This window comes from Schistocerca cancellata, chromosome 3 (genome assembly GCF_023864275.1).
Source record: "Schistocerca cancellata isolate TAMUIC-IGC-003103 chromosome 3, iqSchCanc2.1, whole genome shotgun sequence".
NCBI classification, from domain to species: domain Eukaryota; kingdom Metazoa; phylum Arthropoda; class Insecta; order Orthoptera; family Acrididae; genus Schistocerca; species Schistocerca cancellata.
Window position 1 is genome coordinate 768814364 of NC_064628.1, and position 26770 is coordinate 768841133.

Genomic DNA, 26770 nt, shown 5'->3' on the forward strand with positions numbered 1-26770 from the left:
CGCTCGACCACTCTGACCGGCATGCATTATTACAACCAGTAGTACATTGTAGGAAGAGTATAAATACTCTGCCTTGAGTATTGTTAGGGAAGATGAGTGTTGGACCCACTAGAGGACAAATCTGTGCGTACAGTTAAGTTCTTGGTGCATGATTCAGGTTTGGATTTACAATAGAGCAACTCCTGTGTTGGACATTGTCTAAAACAGCATATTAGAGCAGTTAAGTGACGGATTATTTCAGAGTGTTAAACAGTTTGATTTAATATCGCAAAAGGCAGAATGATATGTGACTTTATATTCATACTGTTGAGTATTAGTGTTGAACAATGCAATGGACCTCACACATGCATGTCTATCAAATTACTGCATCTCGACTATTTACTATCGCCAGTGTAGTATGTGCTACCATCGGTTAGCTGTAGTAGTAACAACGAGGCTTATTACACCGTTTTGTTCACGAGATCATAAGATACAGGTTTTGAAGTGAATAAATATACGTACTTACTTTACTTCAGGTATGACCTACATCACTGTACTGAAATCCATTATGGTATCCTGTATTTAGGGGTCCGGCAAGACTGCATACTGTCACCGTACTTATTCAATCTGTATGCAGAACATGTTATGAGGAATGCGAGGCTAGATGAAGGAGAAACAGGAATTAAAATAGCTGGAATAAATGTAAACAACCTCTGGTACGCGGATGATACGATCCTGTTGGCAGAAAGTGAAGAAGAATTGAGAACACTCTTACTGAAGGTGAAAGACGAAAGTGAAAAGGCCGGTCTTATGCTGAATGTGAAGAAAACGAAAATTATGGCAAATACACCTACCAATTCGTGGCATATAGCAGGAGAAACCATGGAGGTAGTGACCACATTCAGTTATCTCGGTTCCCAGATCTCTGCTGACGGCGACTGCAGCCATGAAATCCGGAGACGCCTGTTGCTCGGTAGACAGGCGATGTCAAACCTTGACAAGATTGTAAGGTCCAGAGATATAACACTAGCAACAAAGATCCGTATTGTGAGGGCTATGGTCTTTCCAGTTGTGATGTATGGATGTGAGACCTGGACCATTAGAAACGCTGAACGGCGAAGAATTGACTCCCTCGATTTGTGGTGTTGGAGGAAACTTCTTAGAGTTCCATGGACTGCAAAGATTACCAACAGATCAATATTGGAGCCAATTAAACCCGATTTCTCCCTGGAAGGTCTAATGTTAAAACAAAAGCTGACCTACTTTGGACACACAATGCGAAGGCATGCCTCGCTGGAAAAAAACATTAATGCTGGGGAAGATTGAAGGAACTAGAAGAAGAGGACGTCAGAGGATGAGATGGATCGATGGCATCACAGAAGCAATGTGTTCCAACCTGGAAGGTCTACGGGAGAAAGTGCAAGACAGGAAAAAGTGGCGTGATTTGGTTCATGGGGTCACGAAGAGTCGGAACCGACTAAACGAATAGAGAGAGAGAGAGAGGTTGTAGGAACACTGAAAAGAAAAGAAGAGAAAAGAAAAAAAAACAAAAAGTTGTTTTGAAGAAATCGCCACTTCTATCACCTAAAATGGTTTAGCAAAACTCCCTGCGCAGGAATCGACAACGAAAAGCGAAACAGTTGGACGTGGTATGGCGATATACAGCTGGTAACAGATGAACAGATGAGGGCATTGTCGAGGCTCAGTGTAGACGAAAGATTACGGATTTCCATGCATTACTGCCGTTGTGTACCTTTTACTAAGAGACAGGGCTAACTGATGGTACCCCATTAGGATAAGCTAGATGTAATGTCTCTAATGACCGAGCCGTCGAGGGACGCTAAATCGTTGTAAGACAGCTCACACACGTAAAAGCTCTCACTGTGGTGCACGGGCGGAGCAGGAGGGAGGTGCCGGCGAAAAGAGAAGAGGGGGAAAGAGGAAAGAAGGAAAGCGCATGTCACGGAAAGGATTTGCGGAGAAACGCTTTCTACCTACGCTGTCTGGACGGGAAGAAAGGGAAAGGGTTTCTTAGCTAAGAGTGAGGGAGGGCGGGCCAAGGAGTTGGACGTGGGGAGAGGGAGGAATGCGATAGCTCTTGCGGACGTGCGTCAAAGGTGGGACTTTTCATTCGGCTTTATCGGCGGCAGTGCGGCCGAGAACCGCGTGACAGGCTGGAAGGAGAAGAATTTTGCCCCGGTAGGCGGGCGCAGACAGAGCCGCGATAGCGGCCCGGCGTGATAAGTGCTGGGATCAAGCGCGATGCCGCACGGCGATTCCTCAGCAGCGAGGAGGCAGCACGTGGCCAGCCGCCAGCTCCTTCCCCGCACCCCTCCCTATGTTTACCTGTCGCAGGGCCCTCTGTTGTTGCCTGTCTGAAATATCAGTACTGGCGGTTGTCTACGCCGTCTTCCTATCGAGGATTAGGCTATTGCCTGCTCTCATCTAACAACAAAATCGTTCTCATCCCTTCCGATTTCTTCCAACACCTTGTTTTCCCATTAGGATTCCAATTCAGGGTCTTCTGAGGATTTCTATGACCTGATATTCTCTTTCACAACGATTTTAAATTTTTTCATTCATGTTGAAAATATTTAATTCTGTTCTAATATTTTAATTCGAGGTCATTTCTCTTCTTGAGGAGCCATCTGTCCTCCTCAGGAACCTCACGTCTGCTGTTTGAATTCTTTCCTTTTTTTATGGTAACCCAGATTTCGCTTCCATAGGATAAGACAGGAGGTGCCATCACGAAGTAGAACTTCGTGGTGGTCTCCTTTTTCTCTTTTTGGCTCAGTGTTCTGCTAATGGTACCAAAGATAGCTTGAAATTTGTGTATTTTAATTTCAATATCGGAATCAAAATCACGAACTATATCACAGCCTAAGGAAGAGGTTCAACAGACTTGTCCTAAAATTGAATTATCTAACACAATTTTTGATCTGACTAGGTACTCTTCTCGGAATGTCATTATGTTTGTTTTATTACTAGAAACCTTTAAATTATATTCCCTGGGTATTTCGCTGAGCTAGTATACTGATCTTCGGATGTCATCTTCATTGTTTTGGATAATAACGAGATCATCCGCCGACAGAAGCACGTTCAGTTACTTATCATTCGCTACCTTAATTCTTTCGTTTACTTTCCATTTCCTTTTACGAAAAGTTAAGTGAATGTAAATATTAAAAGGCGTAGGCGATAGTTCACACCCTTGTCTAGATCCTTGGTTGATAACTACTTCTTATTGGCTTCTACCTGTGTTTTTTCCAAGGCGTGTGTTTTTAGAGATTTTGGGTGATAAGTATATCCACATTCAGACATTTTCCGCAGATTATCACGGCTAACACGGTCGCAAGACTTGTATTGTCTGTGTTTCAGTAGCAGCTCAAGTACTGTCTGCACGCTCTGTTTTTTCGAAGGAAGACACCTCCAAAGATATTATCGCAACTGATACCATTTCAGAGAATAAAATTCGTGTGGAATATTATTAACTACTCTAAAGCTTATAAATAGAGCTCCCTTCCTTTCCATCTTTCAGAATTTTCTTTGCAGTTCATGCCATGACCCAGCCCGCACATCATTCCCCTACTCCCCGCCAGTTTCATATCATCCAGACCTCTTCCCTCCTCACTTATCCTCATCACCACATTTTTTTATTCACTTTCAACAACCCTATAAAATCACTAACTTTTACCCTCCTGTTCTTCACCAGTGAAGCTCCATCATCTTTTTTCTCAATTTATCCCCTCTTTATGGATTTATAGTTTTAGCTTGACGATGTCCACTATGGACAAACGGTAGATACTGTTATTCTGAAGAAGGTTGGGTTATCCCGACTAAAACTGGGTAGATTCTAGGTAAACGGTGCAACTGAGGCTGCTAATTATTAAAATTAAAATTGACAATTTATTTTTTATTTATCAACAGTGAAAGTCATTTCTTCTGTAACTGTAAGAACCACAAAAATATTTAAGGTGTGTAGTTTTGTTCAGGGTGGAGCAAATAAAAGTGGCCCTGAGTAGAGTTGTAGGAGAGAAAGAAACACAGCAGAGGAAAGGAAATACAGTACTAATCTGACTATAGCAGATGTTGAAAAGTGATCAACACTCATCATTTTCTAGTGAACTGTAGCCACATTTTCTAATGTGCGGGCACGTTTCAGAATGTTTTTTGACTTTTTCAGAACAGATCACGTCTGACGCCATTTTCTGACTAAGAGATGCATGGCACTCTTTACTGGCGCTTTGACACCACTGAACTTCTCAGAAAACAACTAAATGTAAATGTCGTGCGACTAGGGCCTCCCGTCGGGTAGACCGTTCGCCGGGTGCAAGTCTTTCGATTTGACGCCACTTCGGTGACTTGCGTGTCGATGGGGATGAAATTATGATGATTAGGAGAACACAACACCCAGTCTCCAAGCGGAGAAAATCTCCGACCTACGCGGGAATCGAACCCGAGCCCTTAGGATTGGTATTCTGTCGCGCTGACCACTCAGATACCGGGGGCGGACAGAAAAGAACTGACCACACTGTTTCCACGACTATGTTGTCACGTATCTTTCCACAACGAACACCCGAAGCTCCACTGTGAGTACCTTCTTCCCCTTTGCACTGCTCCACTCACGCTGTGTACAGGAACATAATGTAAGACCCCGCAGGATGCCGCTCACTTAATATTTATTTAACAACAAGCAAGGATAAGATACCGATTGAAAGTAAAAAGTCGGCAAAGACATTAATTAGGAAAGCGCAAACCAACAAATTAATTTTTTCTCATTCGTCTTTTGATATACATTTTTTGTTTTTAGTAGTAGAACACAGTCGATGTTTTTTTTTTTCGTAAGAGAGGGATGTGCATTTGTAGAGCAAGTATTGCAGTCTATGTGTATTTAAATGTGCGTGAATTATACAATATAGAAGACCAATATAAAGCATTTTTATTTTATGGAAGTGTGTGAATTTTTGTGTAATTACGACAAGCGCCAGTGCCCACGGAGTCCTTTAGCTGCCTGCATTTTCACCAAAATTGTGAGGAAGCCCGATGCAGAAGCAGAGATTTTTAAATAAATTCAATTCATATCGAGTTACTAATATTCAATTAATAAATTATTAATTCATTTATTATTTTTTAAAAATATATCACAGCTGACACTGCCTGCACTACGGTCTGAACCGGTGTGGATCAACTGGTGGGAGTACGTGACGTGCGCGTACGCAGTCTGCATTCACGTCCAGTCGTATCCATTCGTCCGGGCCACATTTATTTGCCCCATCCTGTATCACTTTATGTATTTTAAAAGCATTAGGCTAAGGGCGAAAAGTTTGTACCTTTTACAGACATGAGGCGAAGAGGATGAAACAACATTAAATGGACAAAAAAATATAGTATGAGAAGAGTCCACTATTCCTTTATAGAAAACAGCTGAAATGACCATTACAAGTCACAATTAGAGCTTGCGTTAACGAAGTATCTCATATCTCCCAGACAGATCAATAGCTGTGCATGACAGTGGCCCATATTGGGCACTTTAAGACAGTAAAGCTTCAAAAATTTCTACCTGCAAATAAAATGTGCTTACTGTGCTTGAGAGAAACAGCACCAACTCGTTGACAGAAGACACGATCAGCTGAAAACACAGAGAAATTTTTCCTACCTCTGTGCAACAATCACAGGGTTTGAAAAGGAAAGGAGTAAATGTATCAATGAAATTTGGTTGCTAAAAATGAAGCTACTGACACAATGTAACATAAAGGAATATCTATTGGAGACGGAGTGAAAGCATGTGCACATATTAAATTGCTGGAAAGGAATATTGGCATCGTGGTGATTGAGCGTAGTACAAACTTAAATGGGTAGTGATACAGGTCTGACGTGAATATAACATTATAGCAACCATGTCACTAACTTTTTCGGGTTCAGCAAATTTGAATGAAGTTTTCCCGATACGACAACAGTTACTGCAACAGCTGGTGAGATCACAATTTAAATACTTAAGAATGACTACAGAATTTACGATTGCGTATAGCATTCAATAAGAAAAATTACCCGTGAGTAATACGTTTCTTGCCCAGCGCCAAAGTGATGTCAGACAAGTAATGTCTAAGGGGCTAGGAGTCGCTCTATGTTGCACGTTAGTTATTTTCTGAGACACGTAAACATATTTCAGTTGTCTGCATGACAACTCGACCTTTTCTTACTGCGGAATATAATGGTTTTAATAGCTCCAGCAGACTCAAGTTTCATAGTAGCTCCAGAGTGGTTACAACAAGTACTGAATCAAACAATCTATCACGCATGTCTTTAAACCATGTATGTAAGTCATGTCGTAGCATACACAGGAGGATATGCAATAAAATACAGTATAAGAAGCGTCCAAAATGTTTGGAGAGTGGACATACCTGGATGACGCCCTGCGTAAAAAATTCGTGCATATGCCTGTACATTGGAATACTTGTCAAGAAAAACAGTCGCACACAATGTGCTGCAGAGTGAGCGTGAAGATAGCTTTACATTTGAATGGAGAAACGCATGTACCAAATTTTGTTACAAAATGCAGGAAACGGTGACGAACGAGTGTGCGATACTGTTGAAAATGTATAGAACACAAGCAGTGAACACTGAAATATGTTTTCGGATGATAATGTCCCTTGTTCAGGATAGACCTTCAACAGACATGTCGACACACAACGTGAAGCTAGTGCAACTTCTGTTGACATCATGTCATAAATTGTCTTTCAGACTGATATTGAGATATTTGGAGATGAGACTTGTTCTTGGCTCCTAAAATAGTTCCTTTGATAAATGTATTAGCCGTTTAATTCTTTACAGCAGATAGCATCACTAAATACGGGAGATATCTTTCTTAAGTATCACACCTGTATGCTTGTATACGGTTTTATTCTAGAAGCTATTTCATGTTCTAATAGTGTAATCAACCAAAGATCCCGTTACTGCTTCATTAAATCACATAAATGTATGCAATTTCTTAGTGACAACTGAAATAAAATACACTACTGGCCACTAAAATAGCTACACCAAGAAGAAATGCAGATGATAAACGGGTATTCATTGGACAAATATATTATATCAGAACTGACATGTGATTGCATTTTCACGCAATTTGGGTGCATAGATCCTGAGAAAACTGTACCCAGAACAAACACCTCTGGCCGTAATAACGGCCTTGATACGCCTGGGCATTGAGTCAAACAGAGCTTGGATGGCGTGTACAGGTACAGCTGCCCATGCAGCTTCAACACGATACCACAGTTCATCAAGTATACTCACTGGCGTATTATGACGAGCCAGTTGCTAGGCCAACATTGACCAGACGTTTTCAATTGGTGAGAGATCTGGAGAATGTGCTGGCCAGGGCGGCCGTCGAACATTTTCTGTATCCAGAAAGGTCCGTACAGGAACCTGCAACATGCGGTCGTGCATTATGATGCTGAAATGTAGGGTTTCGAAGGGATCGAATGAAGGTTAGACCCACGGGACGTAACACATCTGAAGTGTAACGTCCACTGTTCAAAGCGCCATCAATGCGAACAAGAGGTGGCCGAGACGTGTAACCAATGGCACCCCATACCATAACGCCGTGTGATACGCCAGTATGGCGATGACGAATACACGCTTCCAATGTGCGTTCACCGCGATGTCGCCAAACACGGATGCGACCATCATGATGCTGTAAACAGAACCTGTATTCGTCCGAAAAATTGCCATTCGTGCACCCAGGTTCGTCGTTGAGTACACCATCGCAGGCGCTCCTGTGTGTGAATGTAGCGTCAAGGGTAACCGCAGCCAGGGTCTCTGAGCTGATGGTCCATGCTGCTGCAAACGTCGTCGAACTGTTCGTACAGATGGTTGTTGTCTTGCAAACGTCCCCATCTGTTGACTCAGGGATCGAGACGTGGCTGCACTATCCGTTATACCCATGCGGATAAGATGCCTGTCATCTCGACTGCTTGAGATACGAGGCCGTTGGGATCGTGCACGGCGTTCCGTATTACCCTCCTGAACCCACCGATTCGATATTCTGCTAACAGTCACTCTCTCGACCAACGCGAGCAGCAAATCCGCGATACGATAAACCGCAGTCTCGATAGGCTACAATCTCACCTTTATCTAAGTCGGAAACGTGATGTTACGCATTTCTCCTCCTTACACGAGGCATCACAACATCGTTTCACCAGGCAACGCCGGTCAACTGCTGTTTATGTATGAGAAATTGGTTAGCAACTTTCCTCATGTCAGCACGTTGTAGGTGTCTGCACCTGTTCCAATCTTGTGTGAATGCTCTGAAAAGCTAATCATTTGCATAACACAGCATCTTCTACCTGTCGGTTAAATTTCGCGTCTATAGCACGTCATCTTCGTGGTGTATCAATTTTAATGGCCAGTAGGGTATCAACATATTCTTTATCTATAATCGATTTACCTGGAGTGACGTATCAGTAATAGATTTAATTTTATGAAGTCGTTAATTTTGGATCGTTTCATTGATGTAACGGGAATTCTTGTATGATTTAGCGCCTTGTTCGTTTTGCTGATAGAACGATGCACCTCTAAATTTCGTTAACATTTTCTTGTTGCAAGGAGCCTTTAAAAGACTCTTCACTACCAGTTTCCAGAAATACATCAGTTTTAGTCTACATAAATTGGGAGAGTCGGTGCACAAGATCGGAATTGGACTAGGAAGCGAAATCACCATGTTCTTTTGTGAGCTATCATCCAAGTGATTTGGGAAAACTGAATTCGGGATTTGAACTCTGCTCCTCTCGAATATTTATTCTGTGCCTTAAGCGCCGCTCCCCTCGCTCGGTTTAATCCATATAGAGCACGCTGGTGAATTTTGTATGACTAGAACTGTGGGCCACAGTACACTCTTATAACAAGTGAGATTAAACCGAAATGAATAAAACAACTGCAGGAAGCGCACGAGAGCAGAGAGTGTTGCAGGCACGGTTTTGCATATCACATGGAGATTCAATTCTGGATTTGCAGAATTTGTGGTATTTTTGAGATATCAGATTCCGTTGCACGTCGGAAGCACAGCTCTGACGTTCCGCTGGCAGTGCATTAATAAATAAGATAACATCCACCAAATTCTTGTTTCTGTGTGTAATCTGAACAGTGTTTGTAAAAAAGGAGAAGTGGCAGTAAAGTGAAAATTCGCATTTTATTAGTTTTTGTTAGTCGGATCTCATTCATACATAAGTAAATGTTTGTATGTCACATATGAAGCACCTGTAATTGTATAACAGAAATATAATATATGCCTGAAAAACTGTTAACTGTCCGTCATGACATTTGTAAATACTTTTTTGTATACAGAAGTAATTGATTAATTTATATATGATTAACGTTCTTAGTTTCCATGACTTTCCCTGCGCTGTATTGCTAAGTTCAAATATGTCTGTGAAACAAGTTAGTAACAAGAGTTCTGGAAAACTGATTCGTATATTGTATTGTCTAGCGAACACACTCAAACAATAAGGGGGAGGATTATATAAATGCATCAGTCACTTTGCTTTCGTTTCTCCTCCCTCCACCCTTTAATTTATAGTATAGTACGATGGTCTTTTGACTACCAGTAATAGTTATAATGAACAAAGCTCTCAGTTTTACAATTTCCTTAATCCAATACAATCAACGGACTAAATTACAAGTCTCCAAATATTTTAAGTTGTCACTTCAGTGAGTAATAAATTAATTTCTTTTCTTGTCTCGAATATAATTTGCTGGTTCTTCTTTTGTTTTCGTTTTATCTCTTTATTTATTTTTGCAGATGGGCATTCTGTGTCATTCATGTGTGTGGCTGTGGCGAGCAGGATAACACTTTTTTACGCGTTAAACTAGATAAGATGTCACTCGCCACTATACTGCGCAAAGCGTTGTTACTTCTTTGCGACGGAACCACAAAATTTTGTGATTGATGTACAGTGAAAAGCATATGCGATTTTCCGCCTCAGAATGCAGGACATGCACTGTTCTTCTTGCACTTTCAGGTCGCAAACCAACGTCTCGGTCATCTCGCATGCTACCGCAGTAATCATCAATGCCTACCGCAGGATATCATCAATGCTTGGCACCAGGAACAATTATGTAAAAGCTGTCTTGCACCCGATAATTATGGTTAAACATAGAATCGCGTTGGGGTTGAAGGAAAAATTCTGTGACTAACGCTGAATTACTTTTTTTCATATTAAAGTAATAGTCACAGTCATCCTAGTATTAATTTGGGAATAAACTTGATATCAGAAGACCTTGTATCACACTTTTTGAGTGAGTGGATTGGTGGCGCTTTCGTGTCACTTTTATTGTGGCGCAAGTAAGAGTCAGTTACACAATCTGGCGAGAGATATTACGACACCCATTGGGGTTACTACAAAAATATCTGTCATGTAAGTAATGGGGTGGAGAATGTCCTCTCACTACTGTTACGTAATCTTAATCTCCGAAGAGGTCTTCTACAGAAGTTCTAATACAATGAAAGCAGTAACTCCACCACTCCTTACATTTTCTGTACCTGTTAAATTTCATAGAGGATGTTCTGTTGCTCCTGGAGAGACCTTCGGCCAGCTGCGCCACAAAGTTTTGAAGTTACTGTTGCTATGGTTGAGGATGTTGGCGACCTTGTGCCATCTTCATGCAGTGCACATGTCACGACAACTGACCACTCCATGATCCACCATTCGAAAAGCGCTGCGAACAATTGTGAAATGGTATGCGTATAAACTTCACCTTACTCACCAACTTACGCCGCGTATCGCAGTAATTTGAGTGGATTTTGCTCTTGCATTTTTTGCAAGGGTTTAAGTTGACGACATGTGGTTTTCAAAAATGTTGTGGAGTGATGAAGCACATTTTACGCTCACTGTGGCTGTTAACACTCACAGTGTAGATCGTCACCGCCAACGAACGTTCATGAACTTCCGCTGTACAGTGAACGCGTCAGTGTGTGGTGCTGCGTAATGGCGGAGTTAATGATTGGTCCATGTTTCTTTGGGGAACTCGGACTTCAAGAGCCAATGATATGCAGCATCAATGGCACGTTACTGTGATGGATCTGCAGCGTCAACGGCACACATTACTGTGATTGATCTGCTTCGCCAACATGTGACCACTGCTCTACGGAAGATAAGTGCTTTGGACTCGATTGCGATACACGACGGAGCTGCACCTCACGCTGCTCGTGAGCATACTCGGTACATATTTGGAGAAAAAAGGATCATTGGCCGATTGTTCCAAACCATGTTACCACACAGATCAATAGATTTGAAGCCTCTTATGTGGCAACTAAAATGTGTTTCTTTCAGTGGTTCATTCGTTATTTCTCTTTCGCATTTCCTTACAAATGTTTCCACAAAGTTTCATTGTCCTAAGATTACTCGTTTTCCAACGGGCCGCTCTTAAGCAGCGAAAGTTTAATTATAACCAGCCTGTGTGTGACCGTAGCAGAGACGAATGGGGAATCATTCTAGGGGTTATACGGGCCACAAATGGGGAAATGGACTGACAACATCTACATCTACTTCTACATGGTTACTCTGCAATTCACACTTAAGTGCCTGGCAGAGGGTTCATCGAACCATTTTCATACTACAAGTACTTCTCTACCATTCCACTCTCGATTGGCGCGTGGGAAAAAGGAACATCTAAATCTTTCCGTTCGAGCTCTCATTTCTCTTATTTTATTATGATGATCATTTCTCCTGTGGTGTCACCGCCAGACACCACACTTGCTAGGTGGTAGCTTTAAATCGGCCGCGGTCCATTAGTACATGTCGGACCCGCGTGTCGCCACTGTCAGTAATTGAAGACCGAGCGCCACCACACGGCAGGTCTAGAGAGACGTACTAGCACTCGGCCCAGTTGTGCGACGACTTTGCTAGCGACTACACTGTCGAAGCCTTTCTCTCATTTGCCGAGAGACAGTTAGAATAGCCTTCAGCTAAGTCCATGGCTACGACCTAGCAAGGCGCCATTAACCATTTCTACAGAGAGTCTCACTTGTATCATCAAGAATGTTGTATACAAATGATGGATTAAAGTTAAGTATTCCAGCAGCTACGTACTTTTCTTTATAGCATTCATTACGTATCCTGTTCCAGACCTCACGCCAGTCTGCGTTAGATTATAGCGTGCATTTCGGCCTCCTCTAACTACAAGGTGTTGGCACATCTGCCAACACATCATCTCCCTACGTAGGTAGGTGTTAACAAAATATTTTTGCATTCGGAAGAGTAAGTTGGTAATTGAAATTTCGTAAATAGGTCTCGCAGCAAAGAAAACCGCCTTTGTTTCAGTGACGGTAACCCCAACTCGCGTATCATATCAGTAACACTCTCACCCCTATTTCGCGATAACACGAAACGAGCTGCCCTTCTTTACACTTTTTCAATGTCCTCCGTCAATCCTACCTGGTAAGGATCTCACACCGCGCAGCAATATTCCTGCAGAGGACGGACAAGTATAATGTAGGCTGTCTCTTTAGTGGGTTTTTCGCATCTTCTAAGTGTTCTGCCAACAAAGTACAGTCTTTGTTTCGCCTTCCCCACAATATTATCCATGTGGTCTTTCCAATATAAGTTGCTCGTAATTGTAATTCCTAGGCATTCAGTCGAACTGACAGCCCTTAGATTTGTGCGATTTTATCGTATACCCAAAATTTATAGGATTTCTTTTAGTACCCATGCGGATGGCCTTGCACTTTCTTCTTTGTTTAGTGCCAATTGCCACTTTTCGCATCATACATAAATTCTCTCCAGATCATTTTGTAATTGGAATTGATCGCCTGATGATTTTACTACTCGGTAAATTACAGCGTCATCTGCAAACAATCTAAGGGGGCTGCTCAGATTATCACCTAGATCATTTATGTAAATCAGGAACAGCAGAGGGCCTATGATACTACCTTGCGGAACGCCAGATATCACTTCTGTTCTACTCGATGATTTACCGTCTATCACTACGAACTGTGTCCTCTCTGAGAGTAAATCACGAATCCAGTCGCACAACTGAGACGATACTCTATATGCACACAATTTGATTAATAGTCGCTTGTGACGAACGGTATCAAAAGCCCTCTGGAAATCTAGGAATATGGAATCGATCTGAGATCCCTTGTCGACAGCACTAATTACTTCATGGGAATAAAGAGCTAGCTGCGTTGCAGAAGAACGATATTTGCTGAATCCGTGTTGGTTATGTATCAATAAGTCATTTTCTTCAAGGTGATTCATGATGTTCGAGTACAATATATGCTCCAAAATCCTAATGAAAATTGAGGTCGATGATATGTGTCCGTAATTCATTGAGTTACTCCTATTTCCTTTCTTGAACATTGGTGTGACCTGTGCTACTTTCCAGTCTTTAGGAACAGACCTTTCGTCAAGTGAGCGGTTGTATACGATTGCTAAGAAAGGCGCTATTGTGTCTGCATACTTTGAGAGGGTCGTGTTTGGTATACCACCTGGACCGGAAGACTTGCCTTTCTTAAGTGATTTCAGTATTTCGCAACACCTAAGATATCTATTTTTATGTCACTCATGCAAACAGCTGTTCTAGTTTCGAATTCTGGAATATTTACTTCGTCCTCTTTCGTGAAGGAATTACGGAAAAGTGACTATGACTAGATGCAGATTGTTATTGCCCACCACCTGGGAACGAGCATCTCGGAAATGGTGAAGATGACCCAGTGTTTACGTTCTACGGTCGCCAACACCTATGGATCTATGGAAAATGGTTGAAGGGGGGTGAATCCAGGAGTAGGCGGTAAGGTACTGGACCTTCACGCCACATCACAGAACGTAAAGTCGGAGACCTGCTCGCTTCGTAAAAGAGAACAGGCGGTGAGGTGTGACAGATGTGGGGACAGAGTACATTACTGGTGCAGGCGCAAGTGTTTTGGAGCACACTGTTCAGCGTACAGTGTTGACCAAGGAGCTCGACGCTAGGCGACCACTACGTGTTTCCACGTTGACCCAACCACAACGTCAGTTACGACTTCAGTGGGTACGGAATCATAATTGGACCGTGGATCAATGTAAACGTTTCGTATGGTCGGATGAATCACGTTCCTTGCAAGATGGTCGTGTCTAGATGGGCCATCATCCAGGTGAACGACTGCTCGAAACATGCGCCGCGACAGGGTCGCGCTCCGCTGGGGACAGTGATAAGTTATGAGGGATATTAACTTAGGCTTCCTTGGGAGCTGTGGTAGTAATCAAGGCACAGTTACAGCCATGGACCACTTAAGCATTATTGCGCACCATGTGGATCCCTCCCTTCCTGCTTGATACTTCCACGATGCCGGTGACATCTTCCAAGAGGATAACTGTCCACATCACAAGGTCTGGAGCGTGCAACAGTGGATTGAGAAGCTTGATAGTGAACTTATGCTTATGCTTTGGCCACCAAATTCGCCTGATCTGAAAGTGATGGAACATATCCGGAACGCTGTCGAGCGCCGGCTCCGTGCCCACAAGCCACCAGCCCGGCAACTGCGCGATCTGTGAACGGATGTCTGGAGTCACATAAATCTAGGAACTATCAAGAACCTGTCGAATCCTAGTTTCACAATGTCGCTGGTGTATTGAATTCCAAAGCTGGATCGAAAAGCTGTTAATCAGGTGATCATAATGTTCAGGCTCAGTAATGTAGGTTACTATCACTTTCAGCCGGAGTCTGGTGGAAACCCTTTACAGTCGCCGAGTGTTAATGCACTGGTTTTCAGAAACTTGCTTGTGGCTCAGTTCGTTGCACTGCAGAGGGCGAAACAAAGTAATGAATCTACAATTAAATACGTGAGATGCAGCACCTATAGCCGCAACCTCTTATACATAGCTTCGTAAGCTCACATTATTTCTTTCCTCCTCTTTGTCCAGTCCGAGGATATGACGCGCCTGTTCTGACCTCGCAGTCGGCGGGACTTTGAACAACAATCTTCCTTACTCCGCGCCGGCCGGAGTGGCCGAGTGGTTCTAGGCGCTTCAGTCTGGAACCGCGCGACCGCTACGGTTGCAGGTTCGAATCCTGCCTCGGGCATGGATGTGTGTGATGTCCTTAGGTTAGTTAGGTTTAAGTAGTTCTAAGTTCTAGGGGACTGATGACCTCAGCTGTTGTCCCATAGTGCTCAGAGCCATTTGAACCTTACTCCGCGACTCCTCTCAGATGAGCTGAAAGCATCGACGTCGAACGAAGAAAATAATATAAATCTTGTGTGTTGTCTAAACAGATACCTGTGACAGATTTCTGATCACTGGAAAAAGTGACGTAAATCATATTGAACGTTAAATTAATAATGAATTTTCATATTCAAACCCTCTTTCCCACGTCTCATGACGGTGTCCAGTCGCTTGAGTCTCCACATCCGAACGTCCTGTTTCTTTTATTTCACCAGATCCGCGAAAGATTGCTTCTACAGAACGGATGCAACTAGCCGCAGGTGCAATGCTACTTCGTGTTTGGCTCTCTTCTTCTCGCTCCTGCAGAACGAGCACCTTGTATGCAAGCAGCAGCCACCGCATTCTTGGGACTTTATTGCCTGTGACATCACAAATCGAGAGAGAGCGGCGGAGATACTGTTGAATTTTGGAGGAAGACACGGCTGAGATTGCCTACGATCCGCTGCAGACTCAGCTGCGGTACCCACTGGGTCTTCTCCACTTTGTACCGTGTGGCCAAACACTTCCTTTCCAACTGTTTAACCCGATATGGGTCGGTGCTGACGTTTGATCAACATATTACATTTCAATCCCAGTCTAAAGTTAAATTATAATAGCCATAAGTCATCTCTCGACGTAATCACTTCATAAATCAAAGATAGTATTAGTAATAGTGCAAGTCGTGAGGCACAATGAAATATATGGCGAAAATTTTGAAGAGCAGGAGGATAATTACATACAAAGGAAATCCAACAAACAAAAATGTTTCGAAATCTGGGCTCTCGTTCTTAGAAAAACCGAGAAACTTGACATAAACATCTTAACACATAAGTCTGACAAACGTTCGACATGGCCTTTTTCACACGCATAGGGCTTCGCCTGATTTGAAAATCACTGTAAGTGCCAGAAGATCGTGCCAGTATCAAGAGACTGAACTAGTACTCGAGGGTGGATATTATCAACTGTATTTTTCTTTCTATGATGTTTTAAATTCATCTGCAGAAGTTTCCCAACAGTAGCTAAGAATTTGCGATTTACTTTATTGTAGATAACAGAGCAAGATGGATCTGTAAGTTCATCTGCAATTTAAAAAATGTGGTGTCGTTTTTCGTACCATAACTTAGCTATACTCATTCAGATACACGTGAATATGAACGAGGATATAATAGTCGAAAAAGCTCTCATTTGAAATAGAATTACGGAAAAGAAATTGCAGTGAATAACAGATGCAAGATGTCAGTAGATACCAGCAGAATTTTAAATCTAACAAATAATCTGTCGCCACGTGTGTGGTTGCTGGGTATGTGAAAAATGCTGCTTCAATGAACAGTGGTGACAGTAACTGCATGAACGAAACATTATTAACTTGACGTGTTATGGCCAAACCTATAGATAGAGAATAAATTTCAGGGTTCAAGGAGAATAATATATTCACATAAGTAATGCGACCCATAGAGTCAAGTTTCACTCGTTTTCCTACCGAATGGAGTATTTACCTTCGGATAAACCTATGGTAAAGTAATAATATAAAATACCGACTGTCAACTGCGAAAAATTGTTGACTTCCTGTAGTTGTTTGGAAATTTATATTGTTGCTGTTAAAGAGTTCGATTGCCAAAGGAAATCCATCATTTAAAATGACTGGAATAATTGAAGCCAATTGTTCTTGTTCGATGGTGTACAGAATGCTCCTAAGAGGGCTTGAAAATTCCAAGATGACAGTCCTCTCACTCACACGACTGGATATGCAAAGATTGGTTTGATGATTAAAACACTCACTCACCTTCCACAATTTTCGCATTTTAATTTTACCAATGGGTTGTGGTGAATGGAATGGAGAAACAATAATGTCCGCAAGAAATTAAACAGTTTTTTCACCAAGAATAGATCAAAGTTCAGTCGATTTGAATTTGCGATTTATACCCGTCGGTCTCGTAAACTGACAAAACGGTCGGGAGAGCGCTGTGCTGACCACATGCCCCTCCATATCGGCATCCAGCGACGCCTGTGGGCTGGGCGTGACACTGCTGGCGTCGATACAGTTGGGCCTAAAGGGCATGTTCGGGCGGAGTTTTTTTTTAGTTTTTTATTTGAACCTATACGTCTACATGGCAACGGCTTTGCCGCAGTGGATACACCGGTTCCCGTGAGATCACCGAAGTTAAGCGCTGTCGGGCGAGGTCGGCACTTGGATGGGTGACCATCCAGACCGCCATGCGCTGTTGCCATTTTTCGGGGTGCACTCAGCGTCGTGATGCTAATTGAGGAGCTACTCGACCGAACAGTAGCGGCTTCGGTCAAGAATATCATCAGAACGACCGGGACAGTTGTGTGCTGAACCCACGCCCCTCCTATCCGCATCCTCCACTGAGGATGACACGGCGGTCCGATGGTCCCGGTAGACTACTCGTGGCCTGACGACGGAGAGCTTATACATCTACATACACTGACGAAAAAATTGTAACACAAAGACATAGTTAATGTAGAGTAATGAAATTTCGGGAATTAATGTATGCTCGAGGTATGTAATTGTAAATGTGAAATTCTGGTATGTTAATAACCGGTTTAATCGCAAGAACGTTGAATGAAAAAATGCAAACGTGCATGCATTGTATTGTACAGTTGCCGGGTGTCAATTTATGGGATGGAGTTCCATGCCTGTTGCATTTTGCTTGGTCAATACGGGGACATTGAATGATGTTTGCGGTCAGCTGTAGTTGTCGTCCGATGACACAGTCCCACATATGCTCGATTGGAGGCAGAGCTGGTGAGCAAGCACGCCAAACGACATGTCGACACTCTACAACCATGATGGGCTACAACAGAGGATGTGGACGAGCGGTATCCTATTGGAAGACACCTCCTGGAACCCAGTTCATTAAAGGCAGGTCGAATCACCAGACTGACGTACAAATGTGGAGCCGAGATGCGTGGGATAACCACGAGAGTGCTTCTCCTGTGATACGAAATCGCAGCCGAATCCATAACCGTAGGTGTAGGACCAGTGTGTCTAGCACGCAGACAGGTTGGTCACTGGCAGCGAGATAGAACCAGCTTTCATTAGAAGACACAGCAGACCTCCAACCTGCCCTCCAATGAGCTCTCGATTGACAACACTGAAGTCGCAAATAGCGGTGTATTGGAGTCAGCGGAACGCAAGCTACAGACCCTCTGGTGCTGTCCTTGAAGTAACCGTTTTGTACACTACTGCCCATTAAAATTTATACACGAAGAAGAAATGCAGATGATAAACTGGTATTCATTGGACAAATATATTATACTAGAACTGACATGTGATTACATTTTCACGCAATTTGGGCGCATAGATCCAGAGAAATCGGTATCCAGAACAACCACCACTGGCCGTAATAACGCCCTTGATACGGCTGGGCACTGAGTCAAACAGAGCTTAATTGGCGACTCCATGGAGTGTCCTGTGCACCACGACCAGATAATGGATATACCTGGAAGGAGAGACAGCATTGGTCGTATTTTTTTGTTTTATTAACCGCAAAATCGATTTTCGGTCACTTAGTGACCATCCTCAGTGCTGTGATATATACACTCCTGGAAATTGAAATAAGAACACCGTGAATTCATTGTCCCAGGAAGGGGAAACTTTATTGACACATTCCTGGGGTCAGATACATCACATGATCACACTGACAGAACCACACGCACATAGACACAGGCAACAGAGCATGCACAATGTCGGCACTAGTACAGTGTATATCCACCTTTCGCAGCAATGCAGGCTGCTATTCTCCCATGGAGACGATCGTAGAGATGCTGGATGTAGTCCTGTGGAACGGCTTGCCATGCCATTTCCACCTGGCGCCTCAGTTGGACCAGCGTTCGTGCTGGACGTGCAGACCGCGTGAGACGACGCTTCATCCAGTCCCAAGCATGCTCAATGGGGGACAGATCCGGAGATCTTGCTGGCCAGGGTAGTTGACTTACACCTTCTAGAGCACGTTGGGTGGCACGGGATACATGCGGACGTGCATTGTCCTGTTGGAACAGCAAGTTCCCTTGCCGGTCTAGGAATGGTAGAACGATGGGTTCGATGACGGTTTGGATGTACCGTGCACTATTCAGTGTCCCCTCGACGATCACCAGTGGTGTACGGCCAGTGTAGGAGATCGCTCCCCACACCATGATGCCGGGTGTTGGCCCTGTGTGCGTCGGTCGTATGCAGTCCTGATTGTGGCGCTCACCTGCACGGCGCCAAACACGCATACGACCATCATTGGCACCAAAGCAGAAGCGACTCTCATCGCTGACGACGACACGTCTCCATTCGTCCCTCCATTCACGCCTGTCGCGACACCACTGGAGGCGGGCTGCACGATGTTGGGGCGTGAGCGGAAGACGGCCTAACGGTGTGCGGGACCGTAGCCCAGCTTCATGGAGACGGTTGCGAATGGTCCTCGCCGATACCCCAGGAGCAACAGTGTCCCTAATTTGCTGGGAAGTGGCGGTGCGGTCCCCTACGGCACTGCGTAGGATCCTACGGTCTTGGCGTGCATCCGTGCGTCGCTGCGCTCCGGTCCCAGGTCGACGGGCACGTGCACCTTCCGCCGACCACTGGCGACAACATCGATGTACTGTGGAGACCTCACGCCCCACGTGTTGAGCAATTCGGCGGTACGTCCACCCGGCCTCCCGCATGCCCACAATACGCCCTCGCTCAAAGTCCGTCAACTGCACATACGGTGCACGTCCACGCTGTCGCGGCATGCTACCAGTGTTAAAGACTGCGATGGACCTCCGTATGCCACGGCAAATTGGCTGACACTGACGGCGGCGGTGCACAAATGCTGCGCAGCTAGCGCCATTCGACGGCCAACACCGCGGTTCCTGGTGTGTCCGCTGTGCCGTGCGTGTGATCATTGCTTGTGCAGCCCTCTCGCAGTGTCCGGAGCAAGTATGGTGGGTCTGACACACCGGTGTCAATGTGTTCTTTTTTCCATTTCCAGGAGTGTAATTTAAATTGGTAGGCACTGGTGTCAACAAGCTTAGAGCTTGGATGGCGTGTACAGGTACAGATAGATACCCATGCAGCTTCAACACGATACCACAGTTCATAAGAGTAGTGACTGGCGTATTATGACGAGCCAGTTTCTCGGCCACCACTGACCAGACGTTTTCAGTTGGTGAGAAATCTGGAGAATGTTCTGGCCAGGGCAGCAGTCGAACATTTTCTGTATCCAGAAAGGTTCCTATAGGACCTGCAACATGTGGTCGTGCATTATCCTGCTGAAATGTAGGGTTTTGCAGGAATCGAATGAAGGGTAGAGCCACGGGTCGTAACACATCTGAAATGTAACGTCCACTGTTCAAAGTCAATGCGAACAAGTGGTGACCGAGACGTGTAACCGATGGCACCCCATAGCATCACGCCGGGTGATACGCCCGTATCACGACGACAAATACACGCTTCCAATGTGCGTTCGCCGCGATGTCGCCAAACACGGATGCGTCCATCATGTTGCCGTAAACAGAACCTGGATTCATCCGAAAAAATGACGTTTTGCCATTCGTGCACCCAGGTTCGTCGTTGAGTACACCATCGCCGGCACTCCTATCCCGGCTTCAAGGTTAACCGCAGCCATGGTCTCCGATAGTCGATGCAGCTGCAAACGTCGTCGGACTGTTCGTACATATGGTTGTTGTCTTGCAAACATCCCCATCTGTTGACTCAGAGATCGAGACGTGGCTGCACAATCCGTTACAGCGACGCGGATAAGATGCCTGTTATCTCGACTGCTATTGATACGAGGCCGTTGGGATCCTGCACGGCGTTCCGTATTACCGTCCTGAACCCACCGATTCGATATTCTGCTAACAGTCATTGGATCTCGTCCAAAGCGAGCAGCAATGTCGCGGTACGATGAACCGCAATCGCGATAGGCTACAATACGACCTTTATCAAAGTCGGAAACGTTATGGTACGTGTTTCTCTTCCTTACACGAGGCATCACAACAACGTTTCACCAGGCAACGCCGGTCAACCGCTGTTTGCGTATGAGAAATCGGTTGGAAACATTCCTCATGTGAGCACGTTGTAGGTGTCGCCACCGGCGCCAACCTTGTGTGAATGCTCTGAAAAGCTAATCATTAGCATATCACAGCATCTTCTTGCTGTCGGTTAAAGTTCGCGTCTGTAGCACGTCATCTTTGTGGTGTAGCAATTTTAATGGCCAGTAGTGTGACAGTTCGTTGTGCCACTGTGGTACTAACAGCTGCTCAAATTACTGCTGCAGATGCAGTACAAAAGGTCATAAACCGAACACAATGGTCTTCCCTCTCTTCATTACCACGTGCAGTCCGGAGCTCAGTGTTCTTGCGATCGTGCATTCTCGTGAACACCGCTGCCAGCAATCATATATAATGGCTACTTTACTGCCAAGTCTTCTGCAATATCGTAGAAGGAACATTCAGCTTCTCATAACACTATTACGTGGCCTCGTTCAAATTCAATGAGGAGTTGGTAATGTCGTCTGTGCCGCCTTAAAGTCATTCTTGGCTAACGTTAACTCACACCGTCCAGTCTCTAAGGTAACTAACGCTCACGACCGTTACAGCGTGTATTTAAAGTAAATATGATCTGCATCCTCATTTTGGCGCTACTAGTGCCTCTCTTAGGCGACTGGTGCGAAATTTGAATAGACATCATCTTTCAGATGTAGAAACACGTCTACCATCTTTATCTCGCACTACTCCGTCTTGGTGTTGTTATTTGTTGTCCGTCAGCGGATATTTCACAAAGCAATGCACACTTCAAGGCGAAGGGTACATAGTACTAATACGATCAGTTTTCATTTCTATTCCATTCGTGTTCTTAACGAGTGAAAAATGGCTGTCGCGATGACTCTGCACGCGTTTTATCCTCCTTTCTCTTACTAATGTGATGCCTACGCGAGATATGCGGTGACGGCAACATCATTACGCTAACGTCCTGGATGCGACTTCCGTTGCAGAAGAGTTGCACTTTCCCAGAGGCCTTCCAATTTTTCTTCCCTGATTTTCCGTGAATTTTCCATTACGTGCTGCTCTGTATTATTACCCCTAAATAGTTAAACGATGCGTCATGCTCGAGATGCTCACCACTATGTAATCGGATACTTTTCCGTTGTTATACGCGGTGTCTGAAGTACATCCATCTTTAAACAGAACTCCCATTCGATACACCAGGCGGAAATTTTGTCCAGGTATTTCCGCTTTTCCTTGTGACCCCCCACGGCGATACTGGCCCGTAGACAAAGCGTTGCTGATCGTATCTGGTAAATGGTTTATATGCATTGAAAACATTAGAGATAAAAAAATGTTCAAATGCATGTGAAATCTTGTGGGACTTAACTGCTAAGGCCATCAGTCCCTAAGCTTGCACACTACTTAATCTAAATTATCCTAAGGACAAACACACACACCCATGCCCGATGGAGGACTCGAACCTCCGCCGGGATCAGCCGCACAGTCCATGACTGCAGCGCCCTAGACCGCTCGGCTAATCCCTCGCGGCCATTAGAGATCGGATTACGCTTCGTTTTGACACACTCGTAGTTACTTTCGCTTGTTTGGAGCATTTGCTTGCTAGGATGACCTACTGTGTTCAATTCCTCAAATATTCACCGAGACAATTGAGATGTGGTGCTATAGACGAATGTTGAAAATTAGGTGGACTGATAAGGTAAGGAATGAGGAGGTTCTACGCAGAATCGGAGAGGAAAGGAATATGTGGAAAACACTGATAAGGAGAAGGGACAGGATGATAGGACATCTGCTAAGACATGAGGGAATGACTTCCATGGTACTAGAGGGAGCTGTAGAGGGCAAAAACTGTAGAGGAAGACAGAGATTGGAATACGTCAAGCAAATAATTGAGGACGTAGGTTGCAAGTGCTACTCTGAGATGAAGAGGTTAGCACAGGAAAGGAATTCGTGGCGGGCCGCATCAAACCAGTCAGTAGACTGATGGAAAAAAAACAAAAAAGAACGGTCCACTTGCATAAATGTTAATTGCATACGTAATCTAGGAAAATATTAATTTCGGTCAGTTGCTGTTTGGTAGCACAAGTGCGATAGGCGGGGAAAAATCCTATTGTTAAACATTTTTGGAAAAATAGTTGTTGCATCTAATCGGCGAAGATCTTCCAAAGCGCTACGCAGCTTCGAGTTCCAGGGAATCCAGTATCCAGAGAACTGATTATGTATTCGGTGGAGGCATGGGACACTGGACCTAGCCATACGAAATCAACAACTCACGGTTGTCGTGCAGAACCAAGAAAGTGATGACATTATTGGGGCTTGTCATTGATTTGTATACATTCTGAATTAACAGACACATACTTGCGCCAGAGCTATTGCAGTTATCTTTCATTATTTTTTAAAAACTCTTCGTAATTTAAGGTTAAGAGGCGCAATGCGTCTATTATTATTCACAGAAAACAGGTATATTCACATTTTTTGTTAAGTGATCAGTCATTTAACGAAACTTCCTGGCAGATTAAAACTGTGTGCGTGAGCGAGACTCGAACTCGGGACCTTTGCCTTTCGCGGGCAAGTGCTCTACCATCTGAGCTACCGAAGCACGACTCACGCCCGGTCCTCACAGCTTTACTTCCGGCAGTATCTCGTCTCCTACCTTCCAAACTTTACAGAAGCTCTCCTGCGAAATTTGAATAGACATCATCTTTCAGATGTAGAAACACGTCTACCACCTTTATTTTATCTCGCACTACTCCTTCTTGGTGTTGCTATTGGTTGTCCGTCAGCGCATATTTCACAAAGTAATGCACACTACAAGGCGAGGGGTACATCGTACTAATACGATCAGTTTTCATTTCGCAGGAGAGCTTCTGTAAAGTTTGGAAGGTAGGAGACGAGATACTGGCGGAAGTAAAGCTGTGAGGACCGGGCGTGAGTCGTGCTTCGGTAGCTCAGATGGTAAAAAAAAAAAAAAAAAAAAAAAAAAAAAAAAAAAAAAAAAAAAAAAAAAAAAATGGTAGAGCACTTGCCCGCGAAAGGCAAAGGTCCCGCGTTCGAGTCTCGGTCGGGCACACAGTTTTAATCTGCCATGAAGTTTCATATCAGCGCACACTCCACTGCAGAGTGAAAATCTCATTCTGGATCAGTCATTTATTTTACTGAGTGAACACGTATGACAGTGTGGTTACTTATTTTCAAACCACTGTACAATGTGCAGTTTTTTCTTCGTTGTTGCATGAAGCTGGGACCATCACATATCCTTTGCTTTGCCATTTAGTACTCTTTGGGGGTTATTGGCACCCAGAGCGGCGGAACATTAGTGGAAGCAATCAGATGCGAAACAGAGAGTTGCAGTTATGATTTTTATAATGGTAAATTATTTTTTTTTCCAGGGAATCTATACTTTAGTCCCTTGATAGCCGTGATTCACCCAAGACAGATTATAAAAACTCAAATTATAAGGAATTTAGCGTTCGGATTCAATCCTTTAATTATGTTAGAAACAAGGCGTCACAAAATGTATGAAAACACTGCATGTACTTACACGACGCCATGTGCTCAAGATTTTCACCACTAAACTTGTAATTAGGTTACTTTTCCCTTGTTATATACATATGAGTTCCAAGTAATACTCAGACTGCTGTGGGCTTGGGTGATTGTACACCGTATTAGGCGGTTGTTCATATTTCTTTGTCCATACCTATACATCCACTCTTTTTCACGGGTCCTACGTGTGGCATTATGGCACAGGGACACCATCTGGTGTTGTTCGGTTCTGTGTTGCAAGTCTTTCTATTTGACGCCACTTGAGCGAATTGCGCAACGATAAATATATGAATTGATTAAGGAAACACAACAACCTGAGCGAAGAAAATCTCCGATCAGGCTGGAACCGAAACCGGGACCCTGCCGTCTAGAGCAGTGGTTCCTAGCCTGGAGGTAATTAACCCATGGGAGATAAAATGTAATTTTCTGAGGGGTAGAATCAAAGGTTTTCGATTGTGTTTCGGTCAAGAAATTAAATTATTTTTAAAAGGCCATTACAATATCGCTATGTCATAAACCTGTAATACTGATTACATAAGTTACAAATAATTACATGTTTTAAAATTACTAACATTAACACGTGGCACAACGTGGTAGAGGTTACAGCTTGTGAAAGAAATACATGAATAACATATTTCTCACGTAGATCGCGTATTATAGGTTTCCTTTGTACCATGTATCTATGAAAGTGAAACTGATACACTATGTCATCAAAAGTATTCCGACAACCCCAAAAAGCTACGTTTTTCATATTATGTGCATTGTGCTGCTACCTACTGCCAAGTACTCCGTATCAGCGATATCAGTAGCAGAATGGGGCGCTGCGCGAAACTCATGGACTTCGAACGTGGTCAGGTGATTGGGTGTCACCTGTGTCATACGTCTGTACGCGAGATTTCCACATTCCTAAACATCCCTATGTCCACTGTTTCCGATGTGATAATGAAGTGGGAACATGAAGGGACACACACAGCACAAAAGCGTACAGGCCGGCCTCTTCTGTTGACTGACAGAGACCGCCGACAGTTGAAGAGGGTCGTAATGTGTGATAGGCAGACATCTGTCCAGACCACCACACAGGAATTTGAGAATGCATCAGGATCCACTGCAAGCACTATGACAGTTAGGCGGGACGTGAGAAAACTTGGATTTCATGGTCCAGCGGCTGCTCATAAGCCACACATCACGCCGGCAAATCCCAGACGATGGCTCGCTTTGTATAAGAAGCATAAACATTGGACGATTGAACAGTGGAAAACCAATGTGTGAAGTGACGAATCACGGTACACCGTGTGGCGATCCGATGGCAGGGTGTGAGTATGGCGAATTCCCGGTGATCGTCATCTGCCAGCGTGTATAGTGCCAACAGTAAAATTCGGAGGCTGTGGTGTTATGGTGTGGTCGTGTTTTTCATGGAGGGGGCTTGCTCCCCTAATTGATTTGCGTGGCACTAGCACAACACAGGTCTACATTGATGTTTTAAGCACCGTCTTGCTTCCCGCTGTTGAAGAGCAATTCGTGGATGGCGATTGCATCTTTCAACACGATCGAGCACCTATTCATAATGCACGGCCTGTGGCGGAGTGGTTATACGACAATAACATCCCTGTAATGGACTGGTCTGCATACAGCCCTGGCCTGAATCCTACAGAACACCTCTGGGATGCTTTAGAACGCCGACTTCGTGCCAGGTCTAACCGACCGACATCGATACCTCTCCTCAGCGCAGCACTCCTTGAGGAATGGGCTGCCATTCCCCAAGAAACCTTCCAGCACGTGATTGAACGTATGCGTGCGAGAGTGGAGGCTCTCGTCAAGGCTAAGGGTGCGCCAATACCATACTGAATTACAGCATTACTTATGGAGGGCGTCACAAACGTATAAGTCATTTTCAGCCAGGTGTCCGGGTAGTTTTGATCACATAGTGTATATATACACTACATATGCTTGAATATCTCATGAAAATGACTTCTCCGAATTGCAGGTAGTATGCGCAGCGGACCAGAAATTGCTTCCTCACTGACTTCGCCAATGATAAACCTAATCTTGACAAATACGCGCAACGGTAATTGTGTAATTGCTCC

The 26770-nt window shown here is 44.1% G+C and overlaps 1 protein-coding gene and 1 pseudogene across 2 annotated transcripts in view; one reads left to right on the forward strand and one right to left on the reverse strand.

Moving 5' to 3' along the window:
- LOC126175808 (complexin) overlaps positions 1–26770 on the reverse strand; it is a 747913-nt gene that overhangs the window by 252899 nt on the left and 468244 nt on the right. The window lies entirely within an intron of this gene.
- Positions 17260–17377, forward strand: LOC126177469 (5S ribosomal RNA; annotated as a pseudogene).